Genomic DNA, 12255 nt, shown 5'->3' on the forward strand with positions numbered 1-12255 from the left:
ATTTTTTCTAAAAGCATAAAACTATAAAGAAAATAATAAAATATAAAATGTGTGTATGTTTGTGTTTGCATTTATTTGTGCTTGTGTGGGTGCTTTATGAGTGAGAGACAGACAAAACATGGCGTCTACAACAGGCAGTCCATCAACAGGTATTAGTAACAAATTAAGAGTTATGAAACTCTTACTGATAGGCATTATTGACTGACTTTAGTCCTCAGTGTCTTTATTACAGAAACAAAGCCATGAACATTAAAGTCGTGTGGGGTGGGGGGTGGGGGGGGCAAAGAATTGCAATGCTTTTATTTACTCTGTGGTTCATTCATTTGTTCACAAGAAGAAATCTAAGGATAAACAAAATTGCTGTTGAGTGTTTTGCACGTGTGTGTTTCCATATATGTATTTGTGTGAGATTCTGTATATTTGTGTTTCTGAATGTGTGTGCATATGTATATCTGTGCTTCTGAATGTGTGTCTCTAGACATTAAATACTTGTATAACTTATATTTTGGATGTAAAGTGATTCCTCCAACAAAAAATTACATATACTGAAGCAAGTTTAAAACATTAGGTGGAAGAACTTTTTTACATCAAAACTATATCAAAAATATATAGTAAAAAGAATTTAAGTGGTAGCCCTTTCTTTAAGTGCAGTAATGCCCTCCAGGGTGTGTTAACTGTTTCCACAATAACACACGCCCTGTTGGGCATTATTGCTTGCTTAATGTATCAGAATCATTTAAAGCTCTTCTTATTTGTTTCTGTTTGTTAATCAGGTAAGTGGCCTGGTCATTTGACCTCCGTCAGCTGTAACCCAAGCATGTATAACACAGTCATGCAAACATGTTACACACACAACCACAAAGCATGTTTTACATGCATTGTTTTTACAGTTTAACAGTGTGAGTGTAATTTGAATAAAGATGTCTAAAGCTCAACATTTAATATATAGAGACTTTTTTTTACATTTTAATATTTGCACAAAATTCATAAATCATGAATAATGTGTGTATACATGATATACTTGTGTGCAATAGATGCATGCTTAGGAGGGACAATTATACTGGTTGCATGAGAATCCACATCTAGTGAAGAACACTTGCAAATTTGTGAACCTATTTTTAGTAAGTTTTACCACAAAATGGCCATCGTGGGGTATACCATCTTGATGTAATCTTATCTTGTAACTTCCTCCATCTGTTTACCAAAATCAATTTCAAATCACCTTTTTATGACCAATTCTAGAGATAAGAAAGGACGATGCTTTCCTTTTTATTTAGATAACTGTGACTCTCACTACTGCCATTTATATTACACTGCCAGTGGAACTTTACTGCTTTCATTGTTTTCCCATGGATTACCATGATTTGTAGTGCTGAGTATGTTTTGAACAACTTGTCTGTCTCTTTCCCAGAACCATTTCAAGTCCCCTTCATATGACTAAAGGTACAGAAAAGGAAGTGTGATATTTTATAGGTAATTACTAAGCTAATGACCCCAAAATATATCTGTCAAGTTTTGATATGCTAGAGTAATTTTAAGAGGTATATGTAGGCTTGAATATGTGTGGTCAAGCATTTACTGGCTGCCTTTGTTTACCAGAGACATGGGGGCCAGAGCAGTAGTAAAATTCCAATTCCCCATCTACTCTTCCAAGTTACACTTGAATTGAGTTAAGGAAAAACACTGCTTCGTATGGATGGGAAGCCTGTTCCAGGGAAGGGTTAGTCTCCTGGAAAATCTACCTGTCCTCCCAACATTTCCTGTTTATGTTGCAGATGAGATTTAGGTCCCTAGATTGGGTAGTACTGATGCTATTTATTTTGCAGATGTGCAACAGGTCCATCAGAGTGGGATCTGGGGATGCTTTGTTAGCCAGGCATATATTGTCTCTCAGAAGTCTGCAGGAGACAGAGTACAGGAATAAAGCTTTAAGGTGGTTCATGTAGGACATGTTGTTTATGCCCTGTATTCTTTTTAAGATGAAGCTCAGAGGAAGCCCCAGTGGTTGCATTTCCCTAGTCAGGTATATACCAAAGGGGGACATGGTACTCAGTAGTTGGTCTGATGAGGGCTGAGTATAGCAAAACAATTGTCATTTGTTTTTGAAGTAGTTATGCACTCATCAGGTAAAGTGGGCATTCTGAAAAACGTGACTTTACTTCACATTAGTGTCTTCATAACACCTGCATTTAAGTTTGATAAACTTGTGTTTGTATTTCCTGCATGCTGAAGAAGGTACTTCTTTATTTCCTTCCTTGTTCTGAGTCATGTGGTCCTGCATTGTGATGATGCAATTTGGGAGTAAGCATCATGCAGTGGAGAGGCATGTTTCTGTAGTTTGCAGCTGATTTCAACACCTGAGGTGATACAGACAGCAGCACAATCAGTCACTCAGTCAGGCAGTGAGAAACTAAAACAATATGTAGGATGCTTTTATACTAAAAAAGTAACCAAGGAAAATGGAACAAGATAAGACTTCTGGTAAAGCTTATAGTGTGTGCATACAGTATAATTACACAGAGATAAGACTGTAATAAATAGTTGTCTGCCATGTAATGAATAATCTTAGGAAGCAAACTAGGGATATGTGAATCACCTCAGTGGCAGCCTACAGTATAGTAAGTTTGTGTTCAGTGTTTGGTACGGAAGACTGTGGGTTCTGTTATCACACCGGGTGGAGTAATGGCTGACACTGAAATATAGCGTAGGGGTATGCTCCACTCCTTAGTGTGTCAAACTTCAGATGAGATGTTAAATTGAGGTCCCATCTTCTTGAGCTGGTGGTAACTGAAATGGATGTAAAAGACCCATGATACCTATCAAAAAGTAGTTTTTTTATTTGTAAGCATTCGTACGTTTCATATTATTTACATATTCACATATTTACATTTACATAAAAAACATCACTCAGTACATCAACTTCTTTTCAAGCATTTCCCCCCATCCTTTTACCCACAACCAAAACCATATTTTTCCAATATTCTTGGCAATCTCCATTCACCATTGTATTTGAGCTCATTAAGTTTCTCGTTCCATATTGTCCATGTTACATAAAATATAACTCTGTCCATTTTCTTTCCCTTTTCTTGACGTCTTGTTCCATAATAACCACATTCTGTCATATCCATTTATATAATTTCAAATTTCATATAATCTTTAACCAAATCATGTTTACATACTTTTTTCCACAGCTCTTGAATTCTTTCACATTCTTTACACTTGTTCTACCTTGTTTATTTTGTATGCCATATTTGCTTTTACTGGTAATTTACCTACAGACAACCTACACAAAAAATCACTGCATTAATTTTTTATAATTTGTATTTCTTATCATTCCTTTTTTCTTACTTGTTTCTCTTTCCATGGATCAAGAAAATAAAAAAGATTTCATAATATTAACATGCCATTCTTTTGTGTTCTTTTCTGTTCTTTTCTATTGCGTTCCTTTTTGTTTCCATAACACAATTTTACTATGAAATTCTCTCATGTCTTCATTACTGACACTTTTATTTTCCATTTCTTCCCAAAGTTGCGTGCATTTACCATACATTGTCTCTACCAGATTTTTGTTATCTTTCATAACTCCTTTTAATACTTTATACATGTTTAAAGAGGCTGCATGTACAATTGGGTTTATCAATCCCAGCCTCCTCTGCTCTTCTTTCACATGTAAAATTCCTCTCTTTACAGGGTTCAGTCTCAAACTGCAGATGAATGAAATTATTGCCGTCATAATTTCTTTTTCATACTTCACTGGTATCATATAAATGTTTACAACATTGGCTATTTTACCCAATATTATAGTATTTATCAAATGTGCTTTCTTTCTATATGAAAATCTATGTTTTCCAGAAAGTGCTAATTTGATTCCGTTAATAACTTTGTCCTATTGCTTATGTTTATATTCACTTCTGCCAGATACTATCCCCAATATATCTATATACTTTTCATTATATTCTACCCCTCCTATTATCCCTTCATAACCACACATTTACTTTTCTCTGTATTTATACTTAAACCAATTTTCTTAAATATAATACTTAATTTTTCATTTATGTCTTCCATCCATAATTTATTTTTAGCAATTATTGCAATGTCATCTTCATAAGCATGCATTATCTGTATTTTTACCTCCTTACCTCCTTCTTCATTTTATATCCTCCATTACTTGTCATTTTATTTATTTCTACAACTATTATATTCATGACTAATGAAAATATCCCACTGCTGGCTGGACATCCTTGTTTTATTCCACACTCTATTTTCACATCTTCCGCAATCCAATCATTTATTTAATTTCACATCATTTTTATCATATATTGATTTAATAATTTGTAATATTTTGTCACTTATGTTGTTTGATTTGTGTCTTTCGGCTTTTCCCGGTTAGGGGTCACCACAGCGGAACTCCGGTCCGCTAATGATTGGTAGTTGATTTTTACATGCCGAGTTACCAGCCCTGATGCACAACCTTCAACGAAGGTATGCCCACTCATGCATATCTCCATGCAGAAGACCCTCTAGCTGAGAATCGAACAGGACAGCGTCTTACTGTGAGGCGACAACGCTACCGCAGCACCACCACCGTGGGTTCTTGTCACTTATGTTATACTCCTGCAAAATTCTCCATCATGATTCATATTGGATATTGTCATATGCCTTACTTACATCACCTATTATAACCTTTACTTCTCCTTTTTATTAATAATATCATCAATTACTTCTCTTATTGACCACAACAAAGCCTGGTTTCCCTTTCTTCCATACACATTTTGATATATAACCTTTCCATTTTACAATGCATTCTTTTAGCTATTATTCTCATAAAAACTTTATAGTCTGTATTATTTAACATTATAGGTGTCATTTTTTTTATCTCATCTTTATTTCCATTCTTTTACATAAATTTTAAAACCCCGTACACATTTCCTTATACTTAATCCCGGTGTCTATCCATTCATTACCTGTATAAATATCATATCTGAAGTAGTTAACTTAATTTATCTGCAACCTGTGGGTATTCAGATTCATATCGGATCTGAGCTGGCAACATTTTATCAAGCATCTGCTCCAAGCTCCTCCCCTTACCCATACTCCCTCACATCTCTTACCTTCCCCAGATCTCGTTTGCCACTTCATGCGTTCGCATCGTGGTCTCTCTAGCTCCAGGTTGGATGTAGTAAGTGGAACTTTTGGTGTATATATTTAGTGTGTGAGAGCAATTGTTTATGAGCAACCCTTGCTCCCCTTTGTCATTTCATTGGTTTGTTGTTTAAAAAAAAAAAAAACGTAGTTTAGAAAGTTTGTGTTTTTGAGGTAGACTAGGCCTAAACCAACCCTGGTATGTGTGCGTTTTTGGTTTAGCGGAGTGGAATGTGCTTATGGCTGACCAGCCAAAACCAACATTTAAAAAATGCACAGTGTGTGGCCACAAGCTTTCACTGGCTGATGGCCACACTCTGTGTGTTGTTTGCCTGGGCATTCCCCACCTTAGCCTGCCATGTAGTGTGTGTGCAGGGTTCAACCCCAGGGCCTTAAAAGAGAGGAAGGCGAAACTAGTAGCTAAGGGCCAGCTACCAGTTTCTGCTTTAGACACGGCGGCCTCGACATCGGCTCCAGTAGCCGACCAACAGCCCTCAACCTCCCTCTAAACCTGCTGAGACGGGGACTAAATCAAAGGATAAGGACAAGAGGGAGAAAGAGAAAAGGGCAGAAAGGCACCGCAAGCGATCTCCGGAGCGGGAGCCATTTCCCAGACAACCTTCAAAAATTGTTAGGACCACTTCTCCTTGGCTCCATTCCCTGAGGTTCTCTCCAGAGCCGACTGAGCCTTCGGACCAGAGGCCTTCTTCGAGGTCATCTCACAGGGCCAGATCTGAGTCGGTCGTCTCCTCGCAGTCGACTTGGAGTCTCTCGGAGCCTGACGTGGACAGGATGATGTGGAGATTCATTCGGACCCAAATCCAAATGGGAGTCTTGCCAGGCCCCTCTCCAGCCAGAGAGGGGACCTCTACGCCCTTCTTCCATCCTATCTCTCTTTCCCTGATCTGACCTGCGGCTTTGGGGTTTATGGATCCGAGGATCCTCGGAGCTGGGGGTTCGGCACCGACAGTTCCTCCAACCTCGATGCCAGCCATTACCTTGAGTTCCTCGGATCGGACTTGTTCAGATCTGAGCAACTCTCGGGGCCGAGAACAGGCAGCAGGATCCGAGGGAATGGACATGTCTTCGGCTCCGACTTTGTCGGATCCGAGCTATTCCTTCAGAACCCTAGCTACCTTGGCCTCAGCTCCGATCGTTACGATGAAGCCGGGGAGAACTTCTTCCTTGCTGGTTGCCAAGGAGGTGCGCTTTCCTTTGGCCTTCGACATGGTGGATAGGGTACTCTCCCAGGGATTGAGACCCCAGCCCATTGCCTCGGACTCCGCCCAGGCTGCCGTGGATTTGGTCACGACTCCCATCAGCTTGTCCCAGAGACAGCCCGTGCTAGAGGACCACCAGGTGGATTCCATCGTGGAAACACCCCCGTGACTTACGAGCCCTCTTCAGAGAGTCCCACTGAGGGGGCCCCCCGTAAGCATTCTTGTAAGAGGAGGCACATGGACTCCCCCGAGTTCCTCACAGAAGATACTGACTTGGATGAAGGTGGGGGTTCCCCCAGGTCACCTCCCGAGGATAGGCCCATCTACATCCTGGGTGTCCCCTCCTGCAGATCCATTAGTGGATCTTATTACCACGCAGGCATGGAAGGAGCCTGACAGCATAGAGCCAATACCCAAATGCCCAGACAGGATCCTTTTTCCTCCCACAGACAGGCCTGGTACAAGGGATCCCCTGGTGGTGGCAGCTGCCACTGAGAGAACTGGCTCAGGAAAGTTCTTCGGTCTACCCTCCAGACAAATAGTCTAGGGTGGTGGATCGTTTTGGGAAGCAAGTCTTTTCTTCAGTGATGTTTTCCATACAAGCACTGAATTATTTGGCACACGTCATTCGACTCCAGCGAGACCTAGTCACGGAATTCACTGTGTTGCCCCCCAGAGTCTTTGTTACCAGAGGACAAGCGACTGTTCTCTGTGAAAATGTTGACTGTGAAATCTGTTTCGAACACGTCCATGTGTCTTCTTTCCCATGCCACGGAAGGAGCATCTAGGGCAGCTGGGACCGGCGTAGCCATGAGGCGGCACGCTTGGCTCAGACTCTGTCAATTCGCGGACCCCTTAAAGGCGTCATTCACAAATGCTCCCTTTGACGGTTCCTCCCTGTTTGGGAAGACAGTTCGTGACACCCTGGTCCAGAACGAGAAGGGTGGGAAGACTCTGTCTGCCGTTGAAGTCCACTTCTCTAGCCCTCAAAGATCCTTTTCTAGGAGTCAGAGAGGGCAGAAGAAGATGTGGTTCCAAAAATCTCAGTTTTCCCAAGACACTCAGGACAACCCGTCCCCTAGAGGCAGAGGGAGACAAGACAGATGCCGCCCCACAGGCAGTGGGGGCCTGAGGAACTTTGGGTCTAGGGAGACCTTCTCGGATAGACCCGCGCAGCAACCCTGAGGGGTTGCCCGACTGTTCTACTCTGGAGACAGTCGGGGGAAAATTGTCATTGCACCTAACAGCTTGGGAGTCCATTACGATGAACCTTTGGGTGCTCCAAATAATATCCAGAGGATACTCCACCCATCCAATCAAAGTGCCTCCCGGATGTTACACCCGCTCAAAAGGAGGTTGCAGCGCATGAAATTCCAAAGCTGCTTTACAATCGGGCCATCGAACCGGTCCCCCCAGATCAGCCCGGATCAGGTGTTTACTCCAGGTTCTTTTTAGTGCCACAAAAGACGGGGGACCTCAGACCCATATTGGACATGTCAACCCTGAACCTGTGTGTAGCCAAACAGAAATTCCAGATGGTCACCTTGCAGTCCATTCTTCCTTACCTCCGAGAATGTGACTGGATGTGCTCGATAGACCTCCAGGTTGCTTACTACCACATCGAAGTTTGCAGAAGCTCCAGGAGATTCCTTCGCTTCCAGCAGGGAGCCAATCATTTCCCGTTCAGAGCCCTACCCTTCAGTCTCACCGCAGCCCCCAGGGTGTTTACCAAGGTCACTGCAGTCATAGCAGCTCACCTGAGACTTCAGGGGATTCAGGTGTTTCCTTACTTAGACCTTTGGCTCCTCGCTGCTGCCACCAAGCATCTACTTTGCATGGCCAGAGACTCCTTCCAGCATCTTGCAGTCAATCTAGGGATTACCATCATCATCTCCAAGTCCCGCTTGAACCCAACACAGAACTTGGAATTCATAGGAGCACGGTTGAACACTGTACTATTGCAAGTTTTTCTCACTCGGCACAGGGTCCAGAACCTACGGGCCCATGTGTCAGTGATCCTCGGCCCCAGGACGCCGATGACGAGCGACATTCTCCAAGCCCTAGGCTCCATGGCCACATCAATTTCAATTCTTCCATGTGAGTGCCTTCACATGAGGGTGCTTCAGTGGACCCTGGCAGTTCAGTGGACTTGGTTAGACCTCCCCATGGACTACCCTATATGGATCAGCAAAACCTGCAAGATTTCTCTCATTTGATGGCTCCAGTCGCCGGAAATCTTGGCAGGTTGTCCATTCTTAACCCCATCCCAAGCCACAGCTCGGGTGGGCAGGCACTTTTTGGGAATGACTGTCTAAGGCACATGGTCCCAGACCGAGACCAGATTACATATCAATGTTCTGGAGATGAGGGCAGTGCTTTTAGCGTTGCAAGCCTTTCATGCTGTTCTTCCCCCAGGGACGATTGCAATTCAGTCAGACAACATGTCTGTTGTCTGGTACATCAAAAAACAAGGAGGGACCAGATCTTACCCTCTCTGCCGTGAGGCCATGAGAGTGTGGGAGTGGGTGATTTCCACCAGTCTGTTTCTGATTGCAATGCACATGCCGGGATGCTCCATCATTTTAGCGGACAGACTGGGTCGGGCTATTCTAATGCCATACAAGTGGTCTCTGAAACAGTCAGTAGCAGAGGAGATCTTCCTTGTGTGGGGTCACCCATGCTGCGATCTCTACGCATCTCCTTCCAACGCAAGTGCAGCGAGTTCTTTGCTCTGATTCCCTCACCAGCTGACTCACCCAGAGACGCTCTCGTCCATGCTTGGCCTCCCGGGTTACTGTATGCCTATCCCCCGCTACCTCTCATCTCGAAGTTTCTTCAGAAAGCTTACCGACTGGGGTGCAAAGTGATCCTCATTGCCCCGTTCTGGCCTCGTCAGGTGTGGTTCCCCTTCCTCTGGTCTCATTAACTCCTCCATGGATTCTGGATCCCTGCCCGGATCTCATTTCTCATCCCTCAGGCATCAGTCCGCCCGATCTGGACAGCCTCAAACTGACGGCTTGCTTGCTCCAGTTCCCTTGATCGCTAGGACTCCTGGTCTGTCACCTTCACTAAAGAGTATTCTAGTGGCATCCCACAAAGCTTACACTAGGAAAGTTTATCGCAGCAAATGGAACCGCTTCTCTAATTGGGCTTCTCAGAGAAACCTAGATCCTTTTACAGCCTCGGTTCCTGCAGTGTTCGAGTTTTTGTCCTATATTTTCCAACAAGGGGCTAGTTCCTCTACAGTGAAAGTACAACTGACAGCCATATCTAATTTACATGTTGGCGAAAATCTGAATGCTCTGGCCTCTTTGAGATTGTGCAAGGCCTTTCTAAAAGGTACTTTTCTTTTGCGTCCCCCTGTCAAGAATTCCACCCCTCCTTGGGACCTTACCCTAGTTCTACAGGCATTGGTGGCACCCCCATTTGAACCAGCAGCGTCAGTAGATTTGAAATTCCTGTCCTGGAAGACAGCTTTTCTAGTGGCCATTACCTCGGCTAGAAAGGTTTCTGAGATCCAAGCTTTGTCTGCTGTGCCCCCTTACTTGATCTGTCATAAAGACAGGGTTTTGCTTCGTACGAACCCTTCTTTCTTACCGAAAGTTGCTTCCAAGTCTAATATTAACCAGATGATTAGTCTGCCTGTGTTCTTTCCAAATTTCCAGAACAAGGGTGAATATGAGCTGCATTTGCTAGACGTTCATAGACAGCTTAATTTCTATTTACACAGGACTAAACAATTCCGTAAGTCTGACCAATTATTTGTGTCCTTTTCCAGACCCTTTTTGGGCAAGGCCATTTCCAAGGTCTCCTTAGCTAGATGGATTACACAATGTATACTGCAAGTCTATAGGGATAAAGGCCTATCCCCACCTGGTCCTATTAAAGCTCATTCTACCAGATCTATGGCAACTTCTTGCTGCCTTTTGGTCTAGGGTTTCTCTTGATGATATCTGTGCAGCAGCGACCCGGGCAAGGTCACATACATTTATTTCTCATTATAAGTTGGATTTCATCTCTAGAGGGAGAGCATCCTTTGGCTCTGCGGTGCTCAGGAATATCCTTCCATGAGGGCCTCCCAGGAGTTGTGGTAGCTGGGGACTCTGTCCCACAGGTTGCAGATAAAGGAAGTTAACTACTTCAGAAAAAGAAGTTATGTACTCACCATAACATTCCATCTGAGTAGTTCTGCTTCTTTTTCTGCAACCGTCCCTCCCTCCTTCCCCCGAACCTGTTCTAGGTTAGTGTTATTGAGCTGCTAATAGTTTGATTAGTGGCAAACACGATCTGAGGGAAGGTAGGAGATGTGAGGGATTATGGGTAAGGGGAGGAGCTTAGAGCAGATGTTTGATAAAATGTTGCCGGCTCAGATCCAATATGGATCCGAATACCCACAGGTTGCAGAAAATTAAGTATAACTACTCAGATGGAACATTATAGTGAGTACATAACTTCTTTTTTTGCCAGTTTTCCATTTCTTTATACATATATTCAATCCCATCTAATCATATGGCTATATTTATGTTAATATAATTCATAATCTCATTCAACTCCTTTAAATTTATTTTTTCTCTAAATATTCATTGTCTTCCTTATTAAATCTCTCACCATCATACATTTGTTCTATGTACACTTCCCTTTTGCCATATAAATCTAATACATAGCTCTTAATTATTTCATATATTCCTTCTTGCTTCTTAACTTGTTTCCCTTCTTTATTTTTTTAATTCTTATTTTTTAGCTGTCATTATTACATAAATATGGTCCTACTTCCTCTTTTTTCCCTTATAAGCAATATTTTGTTTATATAACAAGTTATTTTTTCTTGATTTCCTTTGTATATCTTTCTTCCTCATATAATATTCTATCCTTTTCTACTAAAGCTTTAAAAAGTTCTTTACTTAATACTTTGTATTCCTTTTTTTTTCTTTTCCTCTTCTCTTCTACACATTCTAAAAGTACCTTTTTATATTTATTTTTAAATTGTGTCAACCACATAGTCCACTTTTTATAGAAAGGTCTCATTCTAATATGTTGTTCCCATAGTTCTATAAGCTTTTTTCTTTCTCCTATATCCAGTTCTTTTTCATTAATTCTTTTTATTCCTTTCCCTGTTTTAATATATTCCTCCTCTTCATGAATTTTTATCCAAGTAATCCCATGATCAGAAAATCCAGTATATTTTATTCCTTTTTTGAGTAATTTCTAAACTTTGTGATATTAAAAAGTAATAAAGTTATGTCTTAATTTTATTCCTTTTATATATCCAGTGTTTATTACCCCACATTTTTAATTGTCCACTCCTCATAATTTCTCTATTTTAACATCACAGTCCTCCTTTTTATTCCTTAGGTTACAATTAAAGTCATTGGCGGTTGTTATATCCATATTCACATAAATATAATTAAGTATACGTTTAAACATTGTTTCTCTCCTCACATATAAATCTGTAACCCTATGTACATACCTTTTTCTTCTCAGATCAACTACAGTTCTCCCTAGTTCTATTATTGTTGCATCTACTGTCTTTATATTCTCTTTAAACAGTATACGTATACCTGAACAGGTTTCTTTACCTGTATTCCAAGTAACAGTACCATTCCAAAGCCTTTCTGTTTGTACCCTTTCTTCTTCCGTTAACAGCCTAATTTCTTCTAACACTATTATTTGAGCATATGCAGTTGCACACAAATAGATAATATTATTTCTCCTCTTCATATTTTTTAATACTGTTCACATTTAAAGCTAAACTTTTCAGTTTTATTGAACAGTTATATTTTGTATGTTTTTATCCCTTATCTGTCTTATTTTCTTTTACTATAATATTTTAAACTTTCTTTTTCTCTCTCAAGCTCTTTTTCCTATAGAATTTTTCTTGCCTTTTACCACATGG

The 12255-nt window shown here is 41.3% G+C and overlaps 1 protein-coding gene across 7 annotated transcripts in view; it reads left to right on the plus strand.

Annotated features, from left to right (window-relative positions):
* TBL1X (transducin beta like 1 X-linked) overlaps positions 1 to 12255 on the plus strand; it is a 2018721-nt gene that overhangs the window by 1624979 nt on the left and 381487 nt on the right. The gene's annotated exons all lie outside the window — the stretch shown is intronic.

This window comes from Protopterus annectens, chromosome 5.part0 (assembly GCF_019279795.1).
Source record: "Protopterus annectens isolate FY-2018-M chromosome 5.part0, PAN1.0, whole genome shotgun sequence".
Classification (NCBI taxonomy): domain Eukaryota; kingdom Metazoa; phylum Chordata; order Ceratodontiformes; family Protopteridae; genus Protopterus; species Protopterus annectens.